Source organism: Sminthopsis crassicaudata, chromosome 2 (assembly GCF_048593235.1).
Source record: "Sminthopsis crassicaudata isolate SCR6 chromosome 2, ASM4859323v1, whole genome shotgun sequence".
NCBI lineage: Eukaryota > Metazoa > Chordata > Mammalia > Dasyuromorphia > Dasyuridae > Sminthopsis > Sminthopsis crassicaudata.
The window spans coordinates 241,272,175-241,299,186 of NC_133618.1; the positions used below are offsets into that span (position 1 = coordinate 241,272,175).

Consider the following 27,012-nt stretch of genomic DNA (forward strand, 5'->3'; position numbering starts at 1 on the left):
CCCACTGTTATCTGACAAGTAGTCACTTTGCCTTTAAGAATTTTAGTGAGAGGGAGACAAATCAATCAATAGGCAAATGGTTACTAATCAACTACTATGTGCCAGACACTGTGGATACAATTACAAAGAAGCAAACAAATCTCTCCTTATATTTTTAATAAAAGTGATAGAGGTATAAAATATCTACAACAGAAATACAAAAGAAAAATACAAATAAATGCAAAATTGTTTAGAAGGGAAGACACTATTGGTTGGGGGAATGAGGAAAGACTATATAGTAGGTGATATTTGAGCTGTGTGGTAAAAGAAGGAAGGTACTCTATAAGGCAATGGGTAGGGGATGGATAGTGGAGAAGACAGATACTCAGAAAAGGCTTTACATAAGAAGGAGCCTTTGAGTTATGCTTTGAAAGAAACTAGGGAATTTAGGGGCTGTTAGGTGATTCAGTGAAAGACTGCAGGATCTGCAATCAAAAAGACCTAAGTTCGAATGTGGCCTCAGACACCAGTGGTGTGACTCTATACGTTGAGCACTTAACCTTGTTTGCCTCAGTTGCCTTATCTGTAAAATGAGCTAAAGAAGGAAAGGCAATATCTTTGCCAAGAAAACCTGAAATAAGATCATAAAAAATCAAACACGACTGAAGTAAATGAACAAGAGGGATTCTAAGAAATTGAGATGGATAGAAAATGCATTCTAAGCATGGAGAGGTAGGAATGTGAAGACAGAGAGAACATGAGATTTCACGTGTGAAGAAAAGCAAGAAGGACATTTGAACTAAACCAAAGAGCAAGTAAAGGGGAATGATGTATAATAAGCATTGAAAGATAAGCCAAAGTCCACTGTAAAGGCTAAAGTGAGGATTTTGTATTTGAACCTAGAAGAATTAAGAAGCCACTTGAGGGTCTAGAGACAGTGATGAGATCAGAACTGTGCTTTAGGAAAAACATGTTAGCAGCCATGTGGAGGGTGGATTGTGGAAGAACTAGACTTAAGGCAGGGACACCAATTACAAGAACAACACTCCTTTGAGAGTAGAAAGAAGAGCACAGCTATGAGAGGTGCTGTGAAGGTAGAAACAACAAGATTGAATATGTGGGGTCAGAGAGAATGACAATTGAGGAAAACTCTAAAATTGTAAACTAAGATAAATGGAAGAATGGTAGTTTTCTCAATTAAAATTGGTAAGTAAAGAAGAGGAAGCCAGATATTTTTGGGGAAAATGATAATGAGTTCAGTGTTGGACATGGTACATTTGATATGCCGAGAGAACATCAGGCAATTGGTACTATAAGACTAGGACTCAGAAGAAAGATTGGGAGTTGACATATAGCTGTAGGAGTCATCTGAATAGAAATAAGTGAATCCGCAAGGTGAGATCAGCGGAAAGAGAATTTAGAGAGAGATTACAAGAGAGTCCATGGCAAAGTCTTGGAGATACCCCAGTTAGGGGCAGAATATGGATGATGATCAAACAAAGGACACTGAGAGGGAGTGGTCAGATGTGTATTTCCCAAGACAATCTATTTCCCCTTTGGCAAATCTAATTGTTAGGAAGTTTTCCCTTATATCAAACTTAATTTTTCCTTTTTATAACTTCTCCCCACTACTCCTATTTATCTCCTCTGAAACTAAGTAGAACAAGTCTAATCTTTTCCACATAGAACTCTACACCTTTGCCCCAAGATTTTGCTACTAAAATAAACTAACTGATTTGCATACAATACAATAACAACACAATAATAACTGCCATCATTTATCTAGCACTCTAAGGTTTGCCAAATATTTTGCAAATATTATTGCATTTGATATGTAATATAATCAGTGGAGACAGGTAGATGGCACCACAGATAAAGCACTAGCCTTGAAATCAGGAAAATTCATTTTCATGAGTTTAAACCAGCCTCTGACACTTAGTAGATATATGACCCTAGTCAAGTCCCTTAACCTTGTTCGCCTCAGTTCCTCCTCTGTCAAATGAGCTAGAGAAGGACATAGCAAGCCACTCTAGAATCTTTGTCAAGAAAACCCCAAAATGGGATCACAAAAATGGGACACAACTGAAATGACCTATCAACCTTAACAATGAAAACATAATTAATATAATATCACAAGGCACTCTGCTTGTCTGCCTATAGATGTTTTCCAGATTATCAATATGATTTCTAATAGTAATACTACTGAATAACATTTAACTTATAGATCTACTCAGGTGACAGGGAGAACAGTGGTATCCTCAAAAGAATTAAGAAAATTTGGAGCAGAGATGGGTTTTGATGGGGGAAGAAGAGTGGGTTTAGGGAAATGAGTTCTATTTTAGACATGCTAGGTTTGAGATGCCTAGAAAATATTCATGTGGAGATGTCCGGCAGACATTTGGTAACACAGGATTTAAGTTCAAGAAAGAAATAGAGATTTGGAAGTCATTTACTTAGAGATGATAATGAAAACTGAGTTACTTAAATTACCCAAAGAAAAAGGATTGAAAGAAAAGAGACACAGTCTAAGGAAATGCCTATGGAAACGTAGGTAGGGGGTTTATATGACTCCTTAGTAGGTGATTCAGCACAGAAAACCGAGTAGTGCTTAGACAAATAGAAGAACCAAGTGACGGCAGTATCATAGAAGCTAAAAGACAGAAAGCATTTGAAAGAAGGGGGGTAGTCCAGAGTTACAGTGAGGTCAAGGAGCTTCATGACTAACAAAAGATTATTGTACTTAGCAGTTCAGAGTTCTTTAGTAAATTGGAGAGAGCAGTTTCAGCTATGTTTGAAAGGCAGAGGGGCAGCTAGGTGGCGCAGTGGATAGAGCACCAGCCCTAAAGTCAGGAGGACCCAAGTTCAAATGTGAGTCAAACACTTAACACTTCCTAGCTGTGTGACCCTGGGCAAGTTACTTGAACCCAATTACCTCAGGAAAAAAAAAAAAAAGAAAAGAAAAGAAAGGCAGGAGTAACCTACACAGGACTGCATTGCCAAACTAAATTAAAATATTACTAGAAAATTAAATGTAATTTAAAGTAATTTAAAGATGAAAAATGCACAGAACATAGATAATGCTAATGTAGGATTTTCTAAGATAATACATGGTCTCCAAGATCCTAAGGTCCAGTTTAATGGCCCCGATTCTCTTTGAGTTTAATAGCACTACTTTAGGATTGAAACATGAGTGAGAGATGAAGAAAAGCAAAGAATGGAGATATATCCATAAGTAACATATAATGCAATTTTATTTTAATTTAGTTTTTCATGTTTCCAAATATTGGTGGTGATCCCATTGCTACCCCCAAACAATGTTAGGATGATTTCTGGAAATTTCACTCCCATCTTTCACAATATGCAAGAAACTTTAAAGAAGCAGTGTGGTACAGTGTGGTTCACTATCACTATTTGAGTTGAAATGCTATTTCTGACAAACACAACCTGTGTGGTCTTGAGAAATTCACACAACTTCCCTGGACCTCAGTTTCTTCATCTATAAAATGAAAAGATTGGACAGAATGACTCTTGTGGTCTCTTTTAGTTCTACCTCTGTGACCCCTTGACTTCTCTGGGTCTCAGTTTCCTCCTCTGTTAAGTAAAAGTGTTAGGTCTTTGACTCTATTATCCTCTACAGCTCTAAACCTGCAAAAAATATCCCAGGAGAGTCTCTTTTCATTCAGTGTGGAAAAACATTACAGTTCCAATTCCAGTTGCAATTTTCTTTGTGTAGTTTTAAGTTGTTTTTGACCTCCAAGATATGTATTGGGGTCATTCCATCATCTAAACAATGTGGCAGATTGGAAATTGGGAAAAGAGAGCAGTGTCTGGTGGTATTGCCTATAGGTACTTTTATTGATGTGAAATGTTATGGCCTGATTTTTGTTGTTTGTTTGTTTGTTTTTTTTTTTAAAGATGATAGGATCAAAAGGAAAAAAAAGGCTTATACTTAAAAAATATTTATAGCAGCTCTTTTGTAATGGCAAGAACTGGAAATTGAGGAAATGCCCATCAATTGAGGAATGATTGATGAACAAGTTATATCATATGATTGTGATGGAATATTATAATGCTATAAGAAATGATGAGCAGGATGGTTTTAGAAAAATCTAGGAGGACTTATGTGAACTAATACAAAATGAAGTGAACAGAACCAGGAAAACAATGTACACAGTAACAGCACTATTGTAATGATTTCAACTATGAACATTTTAATTGCTATAATCAGTACAATTATCCAAGATAATTGCAAAGGACTCATGATAGAAACTGCTATCTACTCCCAAAGAGAGAACTAATGAACTCTGAGAGCTGACTGAAGCATACTTTTTTCACTTTATTTTTCTTGCTGCTTTTGTTTTTGTTTTTTCCATTATGGAAAATGAAGAAATATGTTTTGCATGATTTCACATGTATAATTCATATCACAGTGTTTGTCTTCAATGGCTAGGAGAGGGGTGTGAGGGAAGAAGATAATTTGGAATTCAACAATTTTTTTAAAGGATGACATAATCAAAGATCTAGATTTGGAAGTTGCCTTAAAAATCTAGTCCAAAATGTATTTTACAGATGAAGAAACTGAGGATCAAAGAGGTTAAATGACGTTTCTAGTCTCACAAGTAGTAATTAGCAGAGTGGGGAATCAAATCCAGGACTCTGATTTGAAATGTGATATCCTTTCCAATGAAAAATGTTTTCCCTATTCTTTCCAATGAATAATGATTTTGATAATTGAGCTTGAATATTGTCTATCTTCAAATTGCTCTTAGTGCATGCTACTGTACACAGTAGGAACTTCCTATTTAATAGTTGTGTTGGATTTCTTCATTTGTCTCTGCAGATGTACAGTAGCCCACATTCCAGCAGAGTGCTTGCAGCTATTCTCAGCAAACTGTTTAAAATTAATGGGTGGTGGTTGTTGTTTTTTCTCTCTTCTTTCCCGTGCTAGAGTTCTATGATGCTATAAATGAGACTTATCTAAACAGCACCCTTAATAAAGCAGTGTTTGAACAGGATAAAGGAGCAAACAGAAAAGATATTTAGACAAAGCACCCAGTAGCCCCTGGGGCAAATGCCCTTCTCCTAAACCCACTAACAGCTTCTTCTGCGTGAAAGATTTTTAGATTTTGGTTAGCACATTTGCAGTTTTTTAATATTGCCCATACTGTACTGACTGAGGAGACAGACTTTTTTTTCCTTTTAGTAGAAAAATAAAACCAAGAAAAGGAGCTTAACGCTCCTCCAAAAATATGCAGCTCAGAAGAGTCTTGTGTTATTGAAACATGTCTCTAGGACTAAGCATACTTAGATGCTATTACTAGAAGCCATCCAAGATTACAGATTTACAGCTGGGAGGACTTTTAGGGCTCATAAAATCTAAATCTCTTTTTCATGATACAGATGTGGTATAGAGTAATTATCAAGGTGACATAGGTAATAAAAAGAAGAGTTAGGATCTGAACCCAGGGCTTCAAATTCCAAATTCATAATTCTATTGATAACTTTTTCAGTTAGAAAAAGTACAATTATAAACCTGAATTCAATATCTTATTTTTTTAGTTAATGCTTTTATTTTTATATCACATCCATTTTGTAGGATACCACTCCTCTTACTCAACAAATCCTCCCTTATAACAAAGGATAAAATAGAGGTGGAGTGGGTGACAATTTGTCAAAACCAGCCTACATATTGACCATGTTTGACAATGTATGTGAAGTTCCCACTTATGCATTGGGGAGAGGGAGGTGAATTTTCTCACCTCTTCTCCTAGCAGCTACATTATGCAATGAACAGAGGGCCAGACTTATGACTAGGAAGACCCGAATTCAATCCTGCCCCAGATATTTACTAACTATATAACTATGGGCATGTCACTGGCCCCTTATTTGCCTCTGTTCCCTCAAATGTAAATTGGGGATAATTGTAGCATCTTTTCCCTAGAGTTGTTGTTAGTGCTAAATAGTTGTGAAATAGTATTTCTAAAACAGTACAATGTCTGGCACATAGTAGACGCTTAATAAATGTTTGGTTCCTTCCTTCCTCTAAGTCCAAGTTTAGTTGTTATAATTATGTGGCATTAAATTTCCTTTTATTGTTCTTTCCATTCACGTTGTGGTTCCTATATATATGTACTGCTTTCTTAATTCTGCTTATTTCATTCTCTCTGCATCTTAGAATTCTTCATTATAATTGTTTCTTAGAACACAATAATACCCATTACACTCATGTACCATAATTTGTTTAGCACTTGCCCAATCTGCGGGAACCCACTCGCCACCACAAAAAGGGCTGCTATGTTTCCTACTGTGCTCCTTTGAGCAGATAATTCAGTATTATCATTAACAAGGTCATATGTATATTGACGTCCTGCAATATAGAAGGCACTAGAGTATGGACTTCAAAGTCGTTAAAGATAATAAGGGAAAATCCTGCCCCCAAGAAGCTTACAAAGCTGGTGAGACATTGACATGCTTCAGTACTCCAAGGCACTATGGTCAGTCATTTCCCTTCAGCTGTTCTATTTGACTTCAACTCCAGGGAATACCACTCCCTCCACACCAGGATGAGGACCAGGAATCTCAATTACAATGAATTACAACTGTACAATTATAATTACAAACTCAGATTGTTGTTCAGTTCTATCTGATTCTTCAAACCAAGGGGTTTCCTTGGCAAAGATACTGGTGTCATTTGTCATTTCTCTCTTCACTGGATTAAGATGAATTGAAGTCAAATGATTTACTCAGAATCACAGAGAGAGTAAATGTCTGAAGTTGGATTCAAAGTAAGGTCTTTCCACCCCCAGGCCCAGAGCTCTAACCACTGAGCAGTCTCCACCTCCCTCTAGCTGTATCTCAGTTCACCTTCAGGTGCTTCTCTCCCTTGATTGAGGGTTGGAAGGAGAGCACTAAATTTTCTCAAACTCCATTCTTAAGCAACAGCTCTGCTTGGCTTCCATTTCATGGTGGGACAACATGCACCCGAACCCATGCCCTTTCTCTTTTCTGTCTGGTCTCCCTACTTTTAACCTCCCTCGTAAATGTGTTGTTTCTTCCCTTCACATTATAAGTTCCTTGAGAATAGAGCCTGGCACTTTGTAAGATGCTTAATAAGTGTTTGTTCAATTGAATGGAATTGACTGGCACAGTTTTCCATGCACTGATATAGAATGCAATCTTTAGCATACAGTTTTTGATTATTGCTGTGCTCTCCAAATTTATCTCCTTTCAGCAGGCCTAATGGTGATGAGCTTCTCAGCACTTAAGAGAGTCCTCAGATAACAGACCCATCATTCTTCAGCTCAAGGTCTTTCCATCTTGGTAGAGATTGAAATAGCTAGTGCCTGTCAGAGCTGATGTCCCACAGTCATGGCCTTCAAGAACTTAGGGTCACTATGAGCTTCTGTGACATGACAAGATATACATGTAGGGCTCTGGTGAAGGGTAACGAATCCAAGTGGAAAAAATAGCTGCAAAGTGAAGTAGGAAGGGCCTGGTAAATGTTCTAGAAAATGTAGGACCACTTCAGTTGGTGAGGATATAGTGGAGGATATAGCATTGGGCAAAGATTCCCGATGGGATGAGATTTGGAAAATAGTAATACATATAGACCACACAAGTATAACCAATTAAAGTACTTACCATTTTAGGGAGGGGGTGGTGGAGGAGGAAGGAGATAATTTGGAACATAATTTTTTTAAATGAATGTTAAAAATTATCTTTACACATAATTGGAAAAAATAAAAGTATTAAAATAGTAGTATATATATAAAACATATTTATTCAGTCTACAAAGATATGGTTGATTACTTTTTCAACTGAATAATGCTATATATTTTTGCTGGAGGCAAAATGTGCTCTGCATAAGGTTAGGGATCCACAACCCATGGGCAGGGAACCAATTCTCTAGTATAATTATCTCTATGCAAATAACTCCAAGATCTAAATATCTAGCCTGAGCCTTTCTCCAAAGCTCTAGTCCTGCATCACCAACTAATTATAGAAAATTTCCAATCACATAGTCTGTAGGAATCTCACATGCAATATTTCCAAAATGGATATTATTAGCTTTTCCCCAAAACCCACTCCCCCCTCCCCTGATTTTGTTGAAGGTACCACCATCTTTCCAATAAGCTATTGGAATTGTCAATCATCCACAATTTCTTTTTTGACTTTATAACAACTTTATTATAACTAATACAGTGCTTGGCATATAGTAAGTGCTTAATAAAAACTTAACAGTAGAATAATTGAGTGAATATCTTCAGTTCCTGCCCTCTGGAGCTTATAGCCTATTTAACTTATATGGTACCCAGCCTAGTAATTCTGGTTTTGCCACTAAATAACTATGTGCTTGAGAAGGATATTTTTCCCCTCTTTATGACCCAATTTCCTCATCTGTAAAGTGAGAGGATTGGAATAAAAGATATTTAAGTTTCAATCCTTCTCTGAATCTATGGTCCTAAGAGCAGCTGAATGGTAGCTAAGCTCAGTTTCTGGACTTAAGTAACAACCTCCTGTTTATTTTTGAAAGCACCATCTAAACATGCTTTTTGACCTGCAGACCCAAAGACATTTGGAATGAGGCATAATCCTCCCACCTTCAACAGATACAGTTAGTGTAAAGTCACAAGTAAAAGTATTACAACTCAGTTGCTGTTCCACTTATGGTAATTGCTATGAAATGCTACCACGCTTCTCAAAATATAGGTGTTGTCTCAGGGCATGTGATGAGAGAGCGAGGTTCATCTCACTTTTCTTTTCTTTTTGGACCCTGCACCTGACACAAGGATCCCAACAACTAACAATTGTTGTTTGTTTTTTTCTATTTTATTTCAAGTGAAAGGCTCTTGAAAGCAGAGACTTCGTAGTTTAATCTAAGATTTCTAATGTAATAGTTATCATCAATTTTAAACCAAAGCATACTTTTACACTAAGTATGTCTGTGAAAACACTCCTCCCTAATCCCCTTCTTTTTTCTTCTGCCTGCTAACTTCTGGCAAAGACAGACCATGACAGAGGTGGTACAAGGCTGCAGGGTACTCCCTTTCCACTGGAGAATTACATGTGTACCACACCAGCAGCTGATTTGATAACTCTCATATTGCCTATCACCCATAAACAATTGGGAGCTCCCTCCAAGACTCTGCCATCCCAAGCTCCTATGCTTGCCCTTTTCTGTACCGTAGTCACCATCCATATAATACACAGACTAACCTATGCATTCAGTAACAGACTTTTCAGAAAACCGGTTTTATGTAATCTGACATTCCTAATTGGCCTAAGCATCTAACCCTTTGCTGCATGGTGATCAAAGGTAAGGAAGAAGGTGAGCCCGGTGGGATTGAGGGGGGCTTACCTCATGAAAGCTGGAGCACAGTGTCCCTTCAGAATGAGAACATTTCCTCCTCTATTCCATAACAATGAAAGACAGGAGGCTGAGAGAGGTTTTGGAAACCCAAAACAACATTTCATTATCCCTTTCTCAATACTTTGAGAGAACCATGATCTCATTCTCCCTTGACCTATATAAAGAGAAACTTTTCCATATCCTCTGATCCTGGATGATTCATCTGAGGAAACCAGCTTTGTTGACACAGCAAGGTGCAATGAGTAAGAAGGTAGCATTTTCCAGGTGGCCCAAACCACCACTAGACCTTGCTGATCACCACCTCCTCTGACAGCCAAGAAGAGGCAGGATAAGGTCCCACATCCAACAGACATCTACTAGCCCACCAGAATAGTCCCATAGCCAATCCAAGAAAATTACTTTTGTGGAGGTAATGACAAGAAATCCAAGAAATTAAAGTTCTCCCCACCAAAGTCCTTAGCACTGTCAAATGTCTCAGCATCAGAAAATGTCCGGTTTTATGCATGGAAATAACATTTTAAAATACATGTTATCTTGCCAGAGTAACATACAAGACTTTCACCTTCCTAATCATAGATACTATGTTTATGTGGGTTTTCCCTCCCACACATTCTACATTACATTATTATTTTTGGCTTCCATGTCACCAAAGAATATAAGCGCATAAAATGATAGATTTAGTCAACTGATGTTGAGGTTGCATTCTCTAAAATCTCAAGAGCTTTTTCAGGGAAACTTATCAAGCTATATATTCCCCCATGCTGCATTTGTGGCATTGATTTTTTTAAACCTAAGTATAAGACTTACATTGATTCTTACAAAATTCCATCATATGAAGACAGAGCCAAGGTTAGCAGAGTAGCAAAAAAAAAAAAAAAAAAAAAAAAAAAAAGTACAGCCAATTTGGTCCCTTCTACTTCTCTAAACATAATCTAGAATACACACCAGATCAGATCTTGATAGGGAAATCCAAGAAAATATCATAGTGATATATGATAGAAAATAACTTTTCTAGCCCAAGACAGCATAGTGAGATGGACAAAGAAGTTTAGAGGCACAGGAAACAGGATCTAGCCAGAAATGGCCATGCAAAGCACAGGGAGTACAGGAAGATTATATGTCCCAGGGCAAGAATAGTTCCCAAGTCTAGAACAGAGAATTAAGCTTGTGCAGGATGAGGGAAAAGGTGTCAAAAGGCAGCTCAACATTCACTATCCAGTTCCAGATAATAGTTTCAGAGGTGGAATGAGAAGGTAGAAGCAGCAATCTATAATGAGGATGGTTATGAGCCCCAAACTATTTACTGAACAAACAGTAAGTTCAAAGCCATGCAGCAGCAATGTGACTCTAGTCTCAGGAAGGAGGCAGATCTCAGTTTCAGCTTCCAATTCAATCTAAAGCTTGCAGCAGAATAACCAGAGCAAGAATCCTAGCCCAAAAAACCCTTGCAGCTCATCAATCTGAACCACCAGATCTTTCCAGCTGACTAATAGAAGCTGAGACTACTCTAATCTAATCTTAACTGGAGCATGTCCATAGGTAAATTGCTTTAACCAAATCCAGATTATAAATCTGCAGATCATAGAACAAGAAGTTAGACTTTGCCCTGGGTGTGCCACTTGGGAAGCACTAAAAGTTTTCAGGTTTCCACTTTGAGCTATCCCTCAAATCCTAGAATAACAAAACACCCAAACTTTAAGGAAGTAGCGGCAAGACCCAGTCATTCCCTGTGGAAGAAGCAGTTGGCCCTAACATTAAGTACAAAGTCAAGAAATAGATTGGAAAAATGAGCAAATTTTAAAAAGAAGCCCACCATTAAAAAGCTGTTATCTTGATAGAAATATCCAAGACAATGTCAAAAGAAGAAAATGGTCCCAAAACATCTACAAGAAAAGCCTCAGAGAAAAACACTGATTGGGTACAAGTTCAACCAGAGTTTCTGGAAGAATTAAGGAAGAATTTTTTTTCATTTTTAAAATTTTAATAGTATTTTATTTTTTCAAATAGATGCAAAGATAGTTTTCAACATTCACCTTTGCAAAACTTTGGATTCCACCTTTTTCTCCCTCTCTCCCCTCCTCAAAATAGCAAACAATCTAATATAGGTTAACCATGTGCAATTAAGAAGAATTTTTAAGAGTTTTGAAATGTTTTATAAATTAAATTTGTGGGAGAGAAAATAGAAAAGAAATGAGACATAGAAGAAAGAATTAAAGAAGTAATTAATAGCTTAACACAAAAGGTAAAACACCTTATTCAAACAATGACATAAACAGATTGGAAAAAAAAGAAGAAAATATAAGATAGCTTATAGCAAAAATAAAGACAAAGACAAAAAACAACTGACCTGGAAAATAAGCTGAAAATATAAAATTGAAGAATTACTAGACTAATTTAATGTCATGATAAAAAAAAAGGGGGGGGGAAAGAACTTTCACATCATAATTCAAGAAATTATAAAATATGGAAAATGAATGGATGTCCATCAATTGGAGAATGGTTGGGTAAATTATGGTATATGAATGTTATGGAATATTATTGCATATTATGGAAAATGACCAGTAGGATGAATACAGAGAGGCTTGGAGAGACTTACATCAACTGATGTTGAGTGAAATGAGCAGAACCAGAAGATCACTATATACTTCAACAACAATACTGTATGAAGATGTATTCTGATGGAAGTGGATATCTTCAACATTAAGAAGATCCAACTCACTTCCAGTTGATCATGATGGACAGAAACAGCTACACCCAGAGAAGGAATACTGGGAATTGAATGTAAACTGTTTGCACTACTGTCTTTCTACCCAGGTTACTTATACCTTCAGAATCCGATTCTTACCGTGCAACAAGAAAATTGGATTTACACACATATATTGTATCTAGGTTATACTGTAACACATTTAGTATGTATGGAATTGCCTGTTATCTAGGGGAGGAAGTAGAGGGAGGGAGGGGAAAATTTGGAAAAATGAATACAAGGGATAATGTTATAAAAAAATTTACTCATGCATATGTAATGTCAAAAAAATTTATAATTATAAAATTAATTTAAAAAAAGGGAAAAAAAGAAATTATAAAATAAAACTATCCAGATCTCTTAGAACAAAAGCAGAAAATGGAAATAGAAAGGATCCACTGATCTTCCCTGGAACTCCAAAATGAAAATTCCCAAGAACATTATAGCCCAAACTCAGAATATTCAGATCAAATGAAAAAAATATCACATACAGCCAGAAAGAAATAATTCAAATGCCGAGGAAACAGTGATTATCAAACATAACTTAGTAGCCACTACTATAAAGAAGCAAAGAGTTTGGAATGCAACATTCCAGGAGGCATAATTCTTCCGCAGAAAAAATGGCTATTTAATATAACAGATGTCTTCCAAGCATTCCTAATAAAAAGAACAGAACTGCATAGAAATTTTAAAGTGTACAAAAAGCAGTCAAGAAAAACACAAAAGTAAAAGAAAGTAAACAATATTAAGGGACTAAACAGATGAATTGCTTATATTTTAATATTCCCTGATTACAGAGGACTTACAACAAAGTATTCTACCTACCTGCTGACAGAGAGGTGATGCCTCATTGATACATACATTTTGAAGAATGACCAATGTGGGAATTTATTTTTATTGATTATATTTGTTACAAAGATCTTCTTTCCCTTTTTAGTGGGGAGAGTAGAAGGGAAAGAAAATAAATGGCTATTGATTGAAAAAATAATTTTGTTCAACTAAAGAACATGTCAAACCCAAAATTCCTAAAACTAAACTAAAAGAAAAGATGTCTTCTTTAAAGATAATTTTAAAGATACTACTTTGTGCTACTGAGTAAAACATGTTCTTTTTTGGTAATCAGCATGAAACCTAATTAAGTTATCCATCCTTCATACCTCTGTATCAATTGTGTGACTCTGAAGATATGTTCCAATAACCGGATGGCAAACCTGTCTGCCCTACATCTCTCCCCATTCCAGTTCATCCTGCATTCAGCTATTAAAGTGATTTTCCTAAAGCATAGTCCAATTGTCACATCTCACTTTCCTACTTAATGAACTCCAGTGATTTCCTGTTTCCTAAAGGAACAAATACAAATGCCCTATCTGGCATTCAAAGCCCTTCATAGTTTAATCCCCTCCAACCTTCCCAATCTCCTTACACCTTACTCCCTGACACATACTCTTCAATTCATTGACACTGGCTTCTTAACTGGTCCATGATCAGCCTTTTATGGGTCCTAAAAATTTCATACTAATGTTCACCATGCCTGGGAATGATCTCCGTCTTCACTTTATTTCTCTGGTTTCCCTTAAGTCTCATTGAATATCCCATCTTTTACTGGAAACCTTTCCCAGCCCTTCTTAATTCTAGAATTTTCCTTCATTATTAACTTGCTATTGATCCTGTATAATCTTGTTTTGTATATATTTGTTTGCACGCCAACTCCATAAACTCTTTGGAAGAAGGGGTTATCTTTTGTCTCTTCTTGTAAGCCCATGGTACCTGACACATAGTAGGTGATTAATAAACATTTATTGATTAATGAAAATGGATCACCAGTGACATGCAAGAAGATTTTTTTCTACTCTATATCCATATTTCATATGCAAATGAATCTCAACATTTGAAGGTTAGAACACCAGTGGCCATCTGGCCTATTCAATAAATGAAAGATATCTCCAAATAAGATTCCTAACAAACAATCATCTAACCTCTGCCTGGAGACCTCCGAGGAAGAGACTGACTACTCAGAGTAACATATTCCCCTTTTGGGATGTTTGTTGAGTGACCTGCCATAGCAGGGTCTCCTGCTTAGCCCTCTGCACCTTTATTTTTCTTCATTTACTACTTTTTTGTAAGTCAATATCACTTATAAACATGTTGCTGAAAAAATTCCCCTTTAAAAATATTCCTCTGGGGATGCTGTATGACTATGACTTATGGCATACCATGGACCCAGAAGAATCCAAGTTAAGGGTCACCCAAAGGAGAACGAAAAAGCACATAGTAATTATCAGTAGACTACAACACATTACCAACTAAGAAGAGAGATGAATGAGCAGAAAAAAAGGTGAGTCAGTCATGTGGCAAAGGTGAGGAATAACAAATGGACAGCCTGAATGTTCCACTGGGATCCATGCAATGTCAAAAAAAAAAAAAAACCTGGAAAAAGTCCCAGCACATTGAGTAAACCCCACATGGAAGATTTATATGATTACATGGTCAAGAGTCTGTAAAAGGTACGGCTAGGTAGTCATCTGAATCAATGGAAAGAATGGTCGAAAGGACCAAACCACATGACTATTGGGCAGCTAGGTGACACAATGAGTAGAATGCCAGGCTTAACATCAAAAATATTTATCTGACCTCAGACACTTACTAACTGTGTGACTCTGGGGAAGTTACTAAAACCTGTTTGCCTTTATTTCCTTATCTGTAAAAGAGATGATAAAGAAAACAGCAAACCACTCCAGCATCTTTGCCAAGAAAACCCCAAATGGGGTCAAAAAGAATCAGACAACTGAAAAACTATTGAACAAAAATATTACCATTAAAATTTCATACTATTTCTTCTAATCTAATTAATCCTCCTCTATATTATTCAGCAAATGAAATCATATTCTAAACTGATACTTCTCTAGGTTGTCATATCTCATCATTGACTCATCTCCACTTATATATACTAAAATAGTCAAAATGAAATAAAAGTAGTCATCCTTAATCTTTAAGGTTTGGGGGTAAATAAATAAATACTTGGTAGTGGTGATGCAAATTAGAGCACTCTTTCAGAAAGTTATATTTTAACAGGAGAATTAAAAACTGTTGATAGCTTTGGTCATCTCAGTACTGAAATTAATCCAGAGCAATTATTTTTAAAATTTTATATGGAGAGATGTTTATTGCAAACTATACATAACATGTGTAAACCATGGGCCATTAGTCAAAACTCTGTGTTTACATGGAACAAATTCAATCTTGGAGGCTGCCCCACCCCCAAGTTATATATCTCTGGCTATTTCAGAGAGAGGGAGAAAGAGAAAGGGGAGAAAGAGAGAGAGGAAGTGAGAAGGGGGAGGAGGATGGAGAGAGTTAGTTTTCCCTGGAAACCTAAAATATAGCTCATTTTTACTTTCAATTCATAGATGTGGGCAAAAATATCCTACTTCTCATATTCAAGCTAAGAATACCAGGTAGACAGTATTCTTTTTCCCCCCTAGACTCAAGAGAAAGAAAGCATAAAGGACTCCCAGGAGCCTCCCTCTTCAAGGAAAAAGCTTGAAACAATTTCTATGTCCAGTGGCTAAACAGATGATAACACCATGAGAGGCACAGAGCAGATATAGAACTTGGAATCAGACCTATTTCAAGGAGGCCTTCGTCACTTCTTAGCTGTGAGACCCGGATAACTTACTTCAACTCTCTGAACTTCAATATCTTCATCTGTAAAATGATACTTCCCTACCGTCTCTCACTTATATAGAAAGTAATTTGTAAATGTGAACTATTTTAATTGTACTTGGAGCGCTGTTTTTCAAAAAGAAAATCCTAACTCTATGCAAAAATATGGAAATGTCTGTGTAAAATAATATAAAATGAAAAAAATCAGAATTAATAAGCAGTAGTAGACATGCACTATTACCATTATAGAACCACATATTAGAACCTGAGAATTAATCTGGGAATTAATCTGGGTAGAGCTAATACCCTAAGCGAAGATACAACTATCAGTGCAAGTCAACACTGGTTTTTTTGCAACTTATAGTATTAACAAGGGAATGAGAAGGGATGGAAACAAGCATTTTTAAGCACCTTCTATGAGCTACCAACTTTATTAAATACTTTACAAACACTAATTCACTTGATCCTTACAACAACTCTGGGACATAGGTGCCCATTTTGTGGGAAATTGAGGTAGAAATTAAATGACTTGTTCATGGTCATATAACAAGTAAATATCTACAGCCAGATTTGAACTGAAGTCTAAAACTCCAGGCACCATTTAGCCACCTAATGAGGTATCTAGAACACTAATGAGTTAACTTCACTCAGGGTAAAACAGCCAGTAAGTGTAAAAAAGGGAGACTCAAAGCCAAGTGTTCTTAGCTTCAAGGCAGCTTCCTATCCCTTACACCATGCTATATCTCAGCTACAACTAATTATATATTATACAATGTATTTGTATTGTGATACATATGTATACACACAGTTGTGTGTATATGTACATGTATGACACACTTACACTTACGTATATTTTTTCTGTATGTAGCCAACAGTAATGTCGATAGCTATTCACAAGAATGTTAACTGTTTGCCCGGATTGTTTGTATACGTCCCATCAAGGCAAAAGTGCTCGATATGTTATGGTTATCAGAATTTAAATCTCCTTATCTCTAGTTCCTGCCTCGGGTTTTAGGATAGTACCACTCATAGTCTAATTAACCCAATCAGAACTTAATCCTGAAGTCCACTCCACCCACATTGTCAAACTTCCCGCCTTTCCAAATATGCCATATTTCAACAGTCATGTGACCTTGGTCACAATGACTTCAGTTCTCCATGAAAGTAGATAAACAAAAAGAATCCTCTGGGGACAGCTGGGTGAAGCAGTGGATAGAGAACCAGTCCTGGAGTCAGGCCTGAGTTCAAATCTGGTCTCAGACACTTAACACTTCCTGGCTGTGTGACCCTGGCAAGTCACTTAACCCCAATTGCCTCAGGAGAAAAATGCTTTAAACAATATCTTTCCATTTTGCATAAAATCTATAAATAAATGAATAGTATTTAATTTTTAAAAATACATGATAATAGACAATAAATATCTATTCAGTGATCATATGCCCACAGTTTTCCTAGGTCCTGGAATTCCCCCAGATATAGGATTGACTTGGAATCAGAAGTTCTAAGAAATATATCATTTGCCTCTCAAGCAGACAAAAGACTCTAAAGACAAAATGCCCAGGGGTTTGACACATACTTCTCTCAGTCCTTTAATCAGATACAGGGACAGATGTTTTCTTATCTCACTTAGGATATGATCCACTGTGAACTGGAAGTCTGAGAAGACTGCTGCTGGTTTGTCTGTTTGTTCATTGTAAAGGACCTGTTTAACCCATCCAGGAGCAGGATTGGTGGGGATATTGATCAGCCTATGAGAGAAGCAATTCCAGCACTGCCATTCCTTCTTCTCTCTTTGAATTGGGCTTCTCCCCGCCATCTCTCATCTCCTCCTTCCCCCATCTCCCCTCTCCCCCATCTCCCTCTCCTCTTCTCCCATCTCCCTCCTCTCTTCCCCCATCTCCCTCCTCTCTTCCCCCATCTCCCTCCTCTCTTCCCCCATCTCCCTCCTCTCTTCCCCCATCTCCCTCCTCTCTTCCCCCATCTCCCTCCTCTCTTCCCCCATCTCCCTCCTCTCTTCCCCCTTCCATCTTCCTCTCCCCTCCTTGTCCCCCCCCCATCTGCCCCCTCCCTGTCTCTCTTCGTCTCCTCCCTATTTCTCCTTCTGCTACTGCATTTCCTTTCTTTGCCCTATTAACAACTGCTTCCTCCAGGCCCAATTCTCACTAGTAATTCACAAAAGTGGGAAAGAAACCTAATGAATAATAGGATACATTATATACATAGCATAATGGTTAGAGCACCAGGCCTGCAGTCAGGAAGATCTGGATTCAAATCCAGATCCAGACATTCATAAACTGTATGACCCAAAGCAAATCATTTAATTCCATTTGCCTCTGTTTCTTCATCCATGAAATGGGGTTAATAATAGCATCTGTCATCCTCCAGGATTATGTGAAGACCAGAGATAATAATTTTAAAGCACTTATAGTATCTGACATAGTAAAAACTATATAAATTTTAACTATTATTATTAATATTTCATTATTATATGCAAGGTATTCCCAAAGTCTTAGTAAAATTTTAAGCTTTAATAGTCCAAAATTGCATTGAAGTTTTGGAGAATAATGATTAATAGCTCACATATATTTAGTGTCTTAAAGTTTGCAAAGAGCTTAACAAGCATTTTGTTTGATCCTCACAACAAACCTGAGATGTAGGTGCTATTATTAACCCCATTTTATAGACAAAGAAACTGGAACAGACAGAAAGATCAACTGATTGGACCATCATTTCCTATCTGGCTGCTTTCCTAGATTTCCTCATCTCCTGATATTCATCACTTTGTAAGATGAAATCAGCTCAGAAACTCAGATCTCCTTAGATCATCTCCAGTTCTGCTTCATGACTTCATCATGTTCTGTTCTCAGTTAATCTCCTCCCTCCTTTTCAACTCTTTTTGTATGTTTTCTCCCCCATTAGATTGTGAGAGTTTCTTGAGGACAGGGACTGTGTATGGTCTTTCTTTTTAGTCTTTTCCCACATTAGCATAGTGATTAATACATAGAAGTGCTTAATAAATACATAGAAGTGATTAATAAATATTTATTCTTCTAACTTAGTATCACATTGTTAATAATGTCAGATTGCATTTGAACTCAGGTCTAGTTCCCCATAAACTGTAGCATGTCACTGTATATCTAAATGTGTTCATAAAATGATCAAAAGATTATTGACATCCCTATCAATGTTTGTTCATATAAGTTTAATTTTATTATAATGTGGATTAAAAACAAAATTTCATATTAAGTATCATGTTCAATAAGGCCAGTCCCCAACATACAACCTTACCAATGGGTCATTCAATTCTATCCCTTCCTCTTCAGGGGCCTTCTCTTTTTCTGCCAATTCCAAGGCTCCTTGGATGCTCAATTCTTTATTTTTTACCATGTTCATAATTTTCTTGAGTTTTTCTTGGCTAAGCTGGAAAAAAAAAAAAAAGACAAGGCTTGAATTGACATAGATCTGCTCACCCAGTCCTTCCAGGTGTGACACAGCTCTGTTGAGATATAGTTACATATCCAAAAACCACCACAAAATTTCAATTTCATTCATATTTTATGTTCTATCGACAACCTGTCTGGTGAGTTTAATCTACCTTTGAAACCTACTGAGAGGCTACAAGAGATCAAATATACAGGGCTTTGTACAATTTCCAAATACAGGGTGCTTTGCAGTGGAACTGAAATTGCCAGGAGAAATCTTTGTTAGTTCCCCAGCTGGGCATGAGGTAAGAATACCAATTGTGTGTGTGTGTGTGTGTGTGTGTGTGTGTGTGTGTGTGCAGTAACAGAGGGAAATCTGGCCTACAGACAACATGAAAACACAATCAGGAATATAACATAAGACCAAGCAAATTGAAAACAGAAGAAACTTGAACCCTGGTTAAGATGCCATCTCAGTTTCTGAACAGTAGCTCATGACAAAACTCATAATTCTCTTTGCTCGTTTATAAACAAAACTAAAATTTGTCCATCAGTTCAAAGGCACATCCTCCTCCTAGTTTGCTTCCCTAAGCTATGTGTCACTGAAGCAGTCCTTAGATTTGTTCTACAACAATAAACAAGCCTGTCATTGGTCTCCCAAGCAATGAAATATAAATGCACATGTGGGTGTCCATTCATCCTGTAGCCTAAAGACCCAGGCTTGAGGAATCACTAGCAGGAAGTCAATTCAACCTAAAAGAGGTCACTATCACATCACGTCAGCTCAAAACCAGAGCTTCCTCTTTCTTCTCTCTCCTGAAACAGCCACTATAATCAATATAATGGAAGAAATATTTATTAAGCTTCCACTAAATACAGGTCTCTGAAATAGGCAGTGAGGCAAAAAACAAATATGAGCAAAACAAAATTTCAGTCTTGGAAGAGCTTCATATCTTCACTTACTCCCTGTGTGTCCTTGGATAAATCACTTAACTGGAGCCCAAAAGTCTCTGGGCTTCAATTTTCTCATCTGTAAAATAAGGAGATGGAATTAGATTATCTCTAAGGTTCCCAGTCAATCACAAAATCCTATGGTCTCCTTTTAATACCAGGTGAAAGTGTGGGCCTGAGTCAAGGTTGTCATGAAGATAGATACTTTCCTCAGTATCCCACTGCATGCTGAGATCATGAATTATGTAAAGTTTATGAAAAGTTTATGTAAAGTTTTGACATTGCTAACAGAAAAAATTGAAAAAAAAAAAAGCTAAAGAAAAAATTGTTCACAGAATGATCTGGGAGGAAGATCTTAGATGAAGGAGGAGTAAGAGTAAGGGCTGGATATGCATCCATCCTCCATCTCAGCAGCATGTGGGGAGATGCTAGTCCCCAAATGCCTGATTCTTTCATTCAGAAAGCCTATGATGATGAGGCCCTACAATGTTAAATGGAGACTGCCCCTCAAAGACATCCTTCTTTCCTAGCAACTCTGGGCCTTGGAGAAAGCTGCTGTGTTACTTGCCTCCCATCAAATGTCTAAAGAGGAAAAAAATGATTTCCTATCATTGAAGTCATAATTGTTTAGCATTGGTTCAGGTCATTTCCAATAAACTATGCTTGTCAACACTCCCTGCTTCCTTTGCTCCCCTAGTTCTTCTTTTATTGTCTTTCATGCCATCAGATACCTCTTCACTAAACGAAAGATTTTTTTTATCTTGATAACCTTTATTTGTGTATTATTATTTGGGAAATTGGAAGGTTGGAAGAGCAAAGAGCAATGAAGAGGTACATGGTGAGTGTAACAAGTCTGTTGTATTAAAACATATTTATATGTGTGTTGTTGCTGTTCAGTCATTGCAGTTGTGTCTGAAGCTTTGTGACCTCATTTGGGGTTTTCTTAGCAAAGACACTGGAGTAGTTTGCCATTTACTTCTCCAGCTCATTTTGTAGTTGAGAAACTGAAGTAAAGAGAGTTAAGTCATTTAAGCTAATAAGTGTCAGAAGGCAGATTTGAACTTAGATCTTTCTGACTCCAGGCCTAAAGTTCTATCCACAAGCCATATATAAATATAAATATATACATATACATATATACATATACATATATGTATATATATACAGACATACATACACACATATACATACATATAGAGTAAGAATATATGTGTGTGTGTGTGTGTGTGTAAAATATATTTGTACATACACATGTATGTATGCATAGCATTCTGGTTACATCCATCATGTATCTCTCTATATATAAATATATATGTATGTATATAATATATATAGATTTCAAATGAGTAGTTGCACAAGGGCAACAGCATCAAAGATGTTATTAGAGAAATAGATTGGGGTGAGGTGGGGTAAATTAGTCAAATAGCAAAAGCAAGGAATATAAGCTCCTTGAGAGAAGGGAATGATTCATTGTTCATTCTGAATACTCAGAACTTGGGACAGCATTTGTCACATAGCAGAAATATGGGAAATGCTTGCTAGTTTGACTAATTGATAGCAAGAGCCTAATAAATGCTATAAGCACGCTCTCCATTGTGCCTTCTTCCTCTTTTCTACTTCCTCCCAGAACTTCCATTCAAAGGAGAATGTTTAAGCCAGGAGTGTTTTTATTCCTCTCCAGGTTATTCTCCTGACTCTTTGGACTTTATCATGTCCTCATGTAGATAATTTATCCCCTTGGCCCCTTTCTATTGTTATTTGTTTTTCTCCATTAGAATGTAAGCTCTTTGATGAAAGGGGCTATGTTTCTTTCTATTTGTATCCGTATGGCCAATGTATAGTATAATTCCTGGGACATAAGTGCCTACTAAGTGATTGATAACTTGTTGATTAACTGATACTTTGTGCTCTCAGTCAAAGATACTCTTGGGTCCCTTTCATGTCCATTTAATGGCAAGAAATCTAGAAGGAAAAAATCCTCAGCACACTGGGAGCACTCAATACAGAGGATTTCCAGGAGGATATAACTGGAGGTATGTCCACACAAGAATAAATGGATAGCTTGTGAGCTGTATTCTTGGAGGGAGAACTCACTCACATCAGTAAGTTGCATTCCCACCAAAATATGAAAGAATGAAATAATCAGATATAGGTAAGTTAGTATTCCATTTACAAAGTATGACCACTGAGACATAAAGAAGTTAGATGATTTGCCCCAGATGAAAGAAAATTTGGAAGCAGGACATGTGAATGCTCAACTTCATCACTGATTTATTCTAAGTGTGAATGGTTTGATCCTGGCCCTTTCAAACAAAGAAGTTTTCTTATTTAGTGTTTTTCCCCTTAGTAACACTGATCATACTAAACAAAAGATAGTAATATTAAACAAAAGGTAGTAGCATTGAACTAGCCACACACAGAGAACATGGCATGGTTGAAACAGCAAGGAGTCCAGTGTTTTGGTCCTGAGTCAATAAGTGTACAGACTGCACTGTACTGAGATAGCTGTGTGATGTTGAACAATTTATTTCCCCTTTGGAGCCTTTGATTCCACATCTATAACATGAGGATGACCAGATGACCTCTAGGTCTCCCTTATTTCTAGTTTTAAGACCCTATGATCCCTTTCAGCTTTGAAGTTCTATGATTCATGTGGGAATTTCTAGAACAATGACATGTCCAGTGGGGGAATAGGAACTTTCCCAGTGCCCTTAAATCATTCCCCGTGCAGTTGTGTTAAAGTCAGTCACATAAGTACAGCCACATAAGCAGGACTCACCAAAGGCATCTGTTCCAATTGAAGATCCATAGGTTTTTCTAAACTGCCTGTGCTCATCCACATCATATTCATCTAGCGACAAATCTTGGCAGCAGAGAATGGCAAGAGAGGTGGAGTGAGAAAGAGTTGGTCCTAGGAGGGACTTTCTCGGAGTTTATCCCTCTGGACTTGTCTAGGCTGTATGAAGCATCTGAAAACCTTTTCACACTGTGTGGGATTTCACTGGAGGTGAGTTCTTTATTGATAGATAAAACTGATTTGTTCTCCTTTTCCCCACACCACGGCCTCACTGAATCGGTGCCACACAACTGCAAGGTACTCGGGATTACATGAATTTACAACAGCAAATCCATCCCAGCAAGCATGTGCTTAGAATTTTTCTTTCCTGCTGAGATTGAAGCAAAGCACAGCTGAACCTAAACCCTAGTGTTCTCACAAAATGTCCTAGTGTGGCCCTAACAAAATGTGTGGGTTAGAACTCCTTTTTATAAGACACTTTTGTTAAGTATTAAGATCAGTTTTCAAATCAATTAAAACCTGTATAAATGATTTGCCAAAGGTTATAGAGACAGTAAGTGACAGAGCCAAAACTGAATCCAAATGCTATGGTTCAGAACCAGTACTAATTCCAAATCAGGGCTGGAAGAGACTTCCATGGCCAACCCATAGAGCAAATGGAATCCTAATATAACATACAGTGGTTGGTAAGTGATCACTCAGGATTTAAGATTTATTCTAACGAGAGTGAATTCATAACAACTTGAAACAGTCCATTTGATTTTTGTATATGGTTCTGGGTTCAGGGTACATCCTAAGAAAGCTATAAACCAAGACAACTTGAGGAAATTGGGGATAGAGGAGAGGAAGAGTACTGGCAGGGCACATATGCAGTAAAGGACTGCCGTATGGGCTTCTTGTGTTTGGTCTCAAAGGTAAAACTAGGACCAGTGGGTAGAAATTAGAGAGAGAACTCCATAATATGTAATTTCAGCTCTAACTTCCCATGACTGGAGTTCTCCTGAGTCTGGAAGACCACTTGTTGGGGATGCTATAGGAGGGGACACCATTTAAGAATGAACTAGATGGCGTCTGAGCCCCTTGCAACTCTGATATTCTAGAACTCCATGGATTCCAATTGTGAAATGAAAATGAAAACACCAACATACTCCCCCAAGAGGTTTATATTTGCCCAAGATCCTAAACCACTCAGTTAATACATATTTCTTAAGTTCTTACTATATACCAGAAATCATACTAAGTGTGAGGATACAGAGAAAGGCAAAACAAAAAACAAAGATCAGTTTCTGCCTTCAAGAAACCTGCAGTCTAATGGGGGAGACAACAAGCAAGTGATTATATGCAAACAAGCTATATACAGGGTCAATTGAAGGCAATCTCAGAGGGAAGGCACTAGATGCTGGCTCTGGATTTTAAGCTGTCATTCTATGTACAATTAATTCTCTGTACACAATTACATCTTAACAAGATAAAATCCTCTATGAACAGTTTTTATGTAAACAGCAAGTGATTTTGATATATTTGAATTAAAAGAAATTTCCTTAAGGCCAGATTCTGCCATGTTTTCAGAAATATGTCCCAGTTGTCCCAGAAATGATTTTACTTCAGGGACCCAATTAAAGCTATCAAAACTGCTAGACTCTTCCGGATAAAAAGGATGCAGCAGCCTTTGCACAGAAATGTACAGCTGATAATTTTTCAGTAGTTTCATTTTACAGGTAAAAAACATTTCTTCAACCAAGGGGCTGGGTTATTGAGAGATCATAGAATTGCTGAATTGCTTGCAAAATCATAGAGGCTCAGTAATAATGTAGGCAAGAAAATGCCTGCAATAAAAGCACAAGCAAATTTATTCCTGGACAGTTGAAAGAAATCACCAAAAGAGGCTTATATATGAGATCCTGTCATTTTCAATGCTTTGAAGTCTAAAAGTTGGTACGCAGTTCATAAGAGGTAATCAAGCAGCGATTATTTTGGTTCCCAAAATTATGGAGTATCTTGTACCAGCCGGCCTCTTATGCTTTTGAATATATGGTAATCACAATGCCCAGAATAATGTCATCTCATCTATTCTCTAGGAATAAAGAAAAAACAATACCTGTCTGCACTGATTCTAGGTTAGCTGATACCTCTGTCCTCTCAGTTACAGATGTAGGGATAGCAAGACCAAGAATCAACTGGAAGAAAGTGTTCCATGTGAACTAAAACAGGTAAATAACAACGATTCGATTTGTGAGCTCCGTCAAAATATTTGTCAGCAAGATTGCTTGGTGAAATTTCTGACATATTCTAGTTAGCAAGGTATTTTACTTGCAAACAAGATTTGAGTAACAGTACCTGACCTTTATCATTCTGTAACTGGTGAAGGAATTCTCTTGTCACACCACAATTTCTGTAACTTTTTTTTATAAAGAAAACAGTCTTTGTCAAATTTCCCAGCTGAAATGTCACCAACTCTTTTCAAGTTACACAGTCTAATGGAATGCGTCCAATACCACCAAGAAATAATAGCTGCCTGAAACCTTTATAGGATATTGGGGAAATAATATGGTCTGCACAACCCAAGATTATATAACTTGACATGTTAGAATGGGAGATGAGAGGGGAATTCTATTCAGAAATTGGTACATTCTTTTTTTTCATCATTAATTTTCTTTTATTTCAATTAACAAGAATTTGCTTTCCTTCCTGCCTCCTCCAACTGAAAAAAAAAAAAAAAGGAAAACTAAAACCTTTGTAACAAATGTCCATAGTCAAGCAAAATAAATTCCTACATTTGACCACATCTAAAAATTCTGCATTTTAAATCAATCATCTCTCTGTCAGAAGATAGATAACATTTTTCATTGCTAAATCTCTGGAATCATAATTGACCATTATATTGGTTATAAGGTTTCTTAAGTCTTTCAAAGTCGGTTATTTACAATGTTTTTAATATTGTACAAATTGTTCTTATATAAATTGTATTTATATAAATTGTTTCTTCTCATTTCACTCTGTATTATTTCGTGTAAATCTTCCCAGGTTTCTCTAAAACCATCCTATTTATCATTATTTTTTACATCACAATAGTAGTCTAGAAGAGGACAACTAGATTGCCCAGTGGATAGAGCTTCTGGCTTGAAATCAGAAAGATCTGAATTCAAAACTGGTCTTAGATACTTATTAGCAACATGAATACGAGCAAGTCATTTAACCCTGGTTGCCTCAATTTCCTCATCTGTAAAATAAGCTAGATAAGGAAATGGCAAACTACTACAATATCTTTACCAAGAAAACCCCAAATGGTTTCACGAAGAATTGGTCACAACTGAAAATGACTAAACCACAGCAACGGTATTCTATAATGGACTTTTTCTTTGTATTATTGTTTGAATTGTCAAAATCACAAAATGAGCCAATTATATTTAGAAGGAACATTAAGACATGAAGCAAAAACTTTCATTAATGTGTGTATTGTCGGCAGTCTAATCTACATAACTTCTCATTTCTGTTTGCTATCAGCTTAGATAAATGACTTTATTTGCTATTCATTATTTGTAATGGTCTTTGTGTAACTGACATTTCACAGGAAGAGAGTCAAGCTTTCAAATATAGCTTGGGACATTCTTTTCCCCATTAAGCAACCAGAAAAATATATTGAACCTAAAAATCATTTTACCTGAACTAGCAATATTTAGGAGGGCAGATAGTTATAATTCTCATCCATTAACCCCTCTCTGAGGAGAGCTTAGTGGTCTAACTTAATCTCATACTCTCCTTTAGGCAGGAACCAAATTCTCCCTTGGAGAGTAATAAGCAAAATTCCAGAGATGTCTGTACATACTTCCTAACAATTTGAATTCATTTATACATGTGAATGTATACATTACACATATGTGAACATACAGAGCAATATGTTCATTCTACATGAGGAAATAGGAAATGGAAAAATTCTTCTTGGTATAGTAAATAAGTAATGGCACATGAGGATGAATAGATAGACAGACACATATATACAGACATTGAAAGGAAGAAACAGAAACAGAGAGAAAGAAAAGGGAGTAGGGAAGAGAGGAAGAGAAAAAGGGAAGAAGAGAGAGAGAGG

The 27,012-nt window shown here is 36.8% G+C and overlaps 1 protein-coding gene across 4 annotated transcripts in view; it reads right to left on the reverse strand.

Annotated features, from left to right (window-relative positions):
• LOC141555627 (formin-H-like) overlaps positions 1-27,012 on the reverse strand; it is a 192,450-nt gene that overhangs the window by 72,393 nt on the left and 93,045 nt on the right. For 2 of the 4 annotated variants that reach the window (XM_074288644.1, XM_074288646.1), the window contains exon 3: positions 19,036-19,175. The gene's annotated coding sequence lies outside the window, so the exon portion shown is untranslated. Of the gene's footprint in view, positions 1-18,986; positions 19,176-27,012 lie in introns of all 4 variants that reach the window. The other 2 variants (XM_074288645.1, XM_074288647.1) reach the window with 2 other exon arrangements.